The 5,000-nt window shown below is 38.0% G+C and overlaps 1 protein-coding gene across 2 annotated transcripts in view; it reads right to left on the reverse strand.

Annotated features, from left to right (window-relative positions):
• The window catches only part of rab28 (RAB28, member RAS oncogene family), a 35,303-nt gene that overhangs the window by 29,312 nt on the left and 991 nt on the right, over window positions 1-5,000 (reverse strand). The gene's annotated exons all lie outside the window — the stretch shown is intronic.

Raw genomic sequence — 5,000 nt, forward strand, 5'->3', positions numbered from 1 at the left:
ACTCATACAGCTGGACTCTACAGAGACTTCAGACTCATACAGCTGGACTCTACAGAGACTCCAGACTCATACAGCTGGACTCTACAGAGACTCCAGACTCATACAGCTGGACTCTACAGAGACTCCAGACTCATACAGCTGGACTCTACAGAGACTCCAGACTCATACAGAGACTTCAGACTCATACAGAGACTCCAGACTCATACAGAGACTTCAGACTCATACAGAGACTCCAGACTCATACAGCTGGACTCTACAGAGACTCCAGACTCATACAGAGACTTCAGACTCATACAGCTGGACTCTACAGAGACTCCAGACTCATACAGCTGGACTCTACAGAGACTCCAGACTCATACAGAGACTTCAGACTCATACAGCTGGACTCTACAGAGACTCCAGACTCATACAGCTGGACTCTACAGAGACTCCAGACTCATACAGAGACTTCAGACTCATACAGCTGGACTCTACAGAGACTCCAGACTCATACAGCTGGACTCTACAGAGACTCCAGACTCATACAGAGACTTCAGACTCATACAGCTGGACTCTACAGAGACTCCAGACTCATACAGCTGGACTCTACAGAGACTCCAGACTCATACAGAGACTTCAGACTCATACAGCTGGACTCTACAGAGACTCCAGACTCATACAGCTGGACTCTACAGAGACTTCAGACTCATACAGCTGGACTCTACAGAGACTCCAGACTCATACAGCTGGACTCTACAGAGACTTCAGACTCATACAGCTGGACTCTACAGAGACTCCAGACTCATACAGCTGGACTCTACAGAGACTTCAGACTCATACAGCTGGACTCTACAGAGACTTCAGACTCATACAGCTGGACTCGACTCTACAGAGACTCCAGACTCATACAGCTGGACTCTACAGAGACTTCAGACTCATACAGCTGGACTCTACAGAGACTTCAGACTCATACAGAGACTCCAGACTCATACAGCTGGACTCTACAGAGACTCCAGACTCATACAGCTGGACTCTACAGAGACTCCAGACTCATACAGCTGGACTCTACAGAGACTCCAGACTCATACAGCTGGACTCTACAGAGACTCCAGACTCATACAGCTGGACTCTACAGAGACTCCAGACTCATACAGCTGGACTCTACAGAGACTCCAGACTCATTCAGCTGGACTCTACAGAGACTCCAGACTCATACAGCTGGACTCTACAGAGACTTCAGACTCATACAGCTGGACTCTACAGAGACTCCAGACTCATACAGCTGGACTCTACAGAGACTTCAGACTCATACAGAAGGGTATGAATTGTAAGCCAGATCAAATAAAAAAGATTTGAACTTAGATTAAAAAATAGCAGTTCTGAGTTGAACAGGGAAACTCTGTTCGATTTGATTTTGATTCACAAGCTCTCAATTCGATTTGATTTCGATTCTAAATTCGATTCCCGATTCGACTCAATGAATATAGATTCTAGGGCTGGGCGATAAAACGGTATCGGTATTTGTCGATGGTACACCATTGTCCGTAACGATATAAAACATGTTCTATATAGCGCTCAATATTTTCATTAATGCGCGCGCTGGCGTGACCACAGCCACATGTTTGCCCAACATCAAATGACAAACATAATGAAAGCGGAACGAAACTGCGCTGCTCATTTGTGCTTCACGGACCGTTTATCGGTTTGCACCAGTGCAGCGTGAGCCGATCTCGATCCAGCGACACTGTTTCTACACAGCGCTACGAGATCCAGTGAAGAAAGCATTTGAGTTCGCCACAGAAGTAATAACATTGCTGTGAGATCCAGTGAGAAACATTCACATTTCTCCGTTATTAACGCATCAAACAGCGCTGACGTGGAACCCAGGAGAAACACTGTGCCATTAATGAACGTGTGATAGGCTTTAAGTCCACAGATCAGCAACATTCACCGTGGCTTTACTATAGTAATACTCACTGTAACTGTGGAAGTTTGGCAGGAAGAGTGAAATGCTTTCAAGTACGTCACACATCTGTTTCCAGCACTTCAAAACTCAAATATTATCATATTTAAATGATATTTTTAATGTGATGACCGAAACATTATTTGCTCATCCTTCAAAGATTACCCCCATTTATAAAACTAAAAGTTTCAAGATGTAGGAAAACTCACACTTATTTAAAAATAATTTATTTTAATCTTTTTTTATTTATTTTTAGATCACGGAAATTTCTCTGGCTTTATTTATCTTTTTTCTGTAAAAACGAACCGAACCGTGACACCACTGTGTCGAACCGAACCGTGAGTTTAGTGAACGTTACACCCCGACTTATTACAGATGTTGACCTGCCTCACAGTTTACCTTGATTGTTCTACGTTTACACTTTACATTGCACACATTTTGTAACATTTAAGTTCAAGAGTTTCTTTAACACTTAATTTTTTATCTTAAAATAAGACATAAAGAAGATATTTTTGACTAAAACTTATATAATTTGTTGTTTGCCTTAATAATGTGGATAAATAAAATAAAAACCAGTGGTTTAAATTCAAACTTCTACTTGTTTTAAAAAATAAATAAAAAGTTATAAAAAATTTCAATAATTATCGCTACCGAACGATATGAAACATTATATCGTGATAATTTTTTTAGCTATATCACACAGCCCTATTTAATACAAATCCTATATTTATAAAAAAAAAAAATTAAAAAAAGAACAGTGAACATTAGTTTACAAGTGGTTAATTTAAAAAAAAAAGAAATTAAGAGCCACAAACCTGTATATTAAACTCGTTTTATTTTACACTACATTAACACAGAACCAACTCTGGTCAGGATCAGGTTATTTTATACAAATATTAAATCTCACAGCATTAGCTGTAACATGGAAGCCTATGAACAGTGGAGGAACACCAATACTGGCTTCTGGGTGATGGATAAATAAATATGGAAAAAATTAGATTCTGAATCAACCATATTCAAAAAAATTATAAATCGAAACCTCTTTTTGCCCAGCGCTAACGGACACCGGTTTGTGTTGGCGCTACGCTAGCGCTAGTCTGTGTTTTCCCTCCATCTCTAAGTGACGTTTAAAGAACCCCATCATGAGCCAGAAGGGTTTGTACACGCACGGTTACCCAGAAGCCTTTGCTGCGGCCACGAGGACGCCACACAAACCAAACACACAAATCCAGGATAAAGACGTTCCTCCTGCGGTCTGAAACCCTGAAAGACGTTCCTAGTAGGAAAACTGGCCCTTACTGAGACGGCTTTCCAAACTCTCCTCACGGCAAACGCTTCCGCAACATCGGACACACTAATCTGGGAGATTTTTGAGGAATTCTTAAATCTCAACATCGATTTTAGTGCTGATTTTGAGTTTATGCATGAATAAAAACTTTCATGTTGTGGAAAAGTGTGTGTTTTGTGTTCCTCAAGGGATAAACTCAGATAAGTTTAGCATGATATGAGGGAGAGTTAATGATAATGTTTGGGTGAACGATCCTTCAAGTATTAATTTATCCTCGTTTCTGTAAGAAATTAATTGAGAAACATCATCAGATTTAAGTTCTCTCATCTATTGTCTTCATATTTGATCTCAGTAACACTTCTTTGTTTTGTCAATTTGAATTGGTTTGCTCAATAACAGTAAAATGCCTCATTCAGCCGATACATCCACAGATGAAACTACAGGATTCTTGTTCAGCAAATGTTTATATAGTTTTATAGGACACTTAATATGTGAAGTACACAATGCTATCTGTGTTTCTAAAGGAGCAATCATCTTACAAACCACAGATATCTGAGATATGGCTTCAGAAGAGCTCAAAACTTGACAATCAACAAGCGTAAGATGAGACATTACGACAACAGATACTCGTAACTCTTTACAGTAAGGGTTAGTTATTAGTTAACAATCTACTTTTGTACTAAAATACTTTTAAAGTATTTCTAATTTTAATCTTTTTACTTTATTTCCAGAACTTCTTTAGACACATCTACACTGTCAGTAAAAAAAAAAAACACATTTTTTCACTGAAAAGCGCCTATAATAATAATAATGTAATAAATGGCTATAATGTATTATGATTCTTACATATAGACAAAATTTCACCTGGAACTCCAGAACATCCAAGAATAACTTTCTCAAGGGAAAAATCCAAACTTCAGGAGGTTATGTTTGAGTTCACAGTAAAAAAACAAAAAATAGAAATAAATAGAAACACCACCAAAACTTTGCTGCCGTTTTTCTTCATCATGGTCAATTCACCCATTCTCAGACAGAATAAATGTAAAATTGGGACTTTAAATGAGCTATACTGAAACTCCAGGTCCTCTTGTTTACAGTATATATGATGCTGACAGCTAGACTGGGTTACAGACCCGAGACGTCCGGGCGAGTCCGACTCACCAAACCTGACAGTGTAGAAGAAAGTTCTTCTGTCCAAAGAAGTTCAGGAAATAAAGTAAATATATTAAAGTTAAAAATGCTCAATCCATTTACTAACACACGTATGTGCATGTTCTTCTTTCCTTGTTGGGTAATAAAAGTGTGTCTAAAAATCCCCAATAACAAAAAATACAAGCACACACAAATGTACTTTCTTGTTCTTCCAAATTATTATTAGGCTATTTTATTTTATTTTTATGGACTCCAATTTAATGGTTAAATTTAATCTTAGTAATCAAAAAGCATGTTTTTAAATGTTGAAATCGTGAAAAGTATACAATTTATTAAAAGTTAAACAAAACAAATACATTTTAGGGCCCTATGAATTACATATTATTTTATTAGTAGCCTAAATGTTGGAATTAACCCTTAAAGAGCTAGACATTTTTTTTTACGGAAAAGCACCTTTAATAATGTTGTAATAAAGGCTATAACTTGCTTAGGTAATGTTACATGTAGACAAAAGTTCATGGCGCACACAAACATAAGTTAGTAAATGGCTTGAGCTTGTAAACCTGCTCACACTGAAATATAATGACCAGCTTAACAGCTTAAAGTCAGTCTGTATTC

Source organism: Leuciscus leuciscus (genome assembly GCF_965113295.1).
Source record: "Leuciscus leuciscus genome assembly, chromosome: 8".
Lineage (NCBI taxonomy): Eukaryota > Metazoa > Chordata > Actinopteri > Cypriniformes > Leuciscidae > Leuciscus > Leuciscus leuciscus.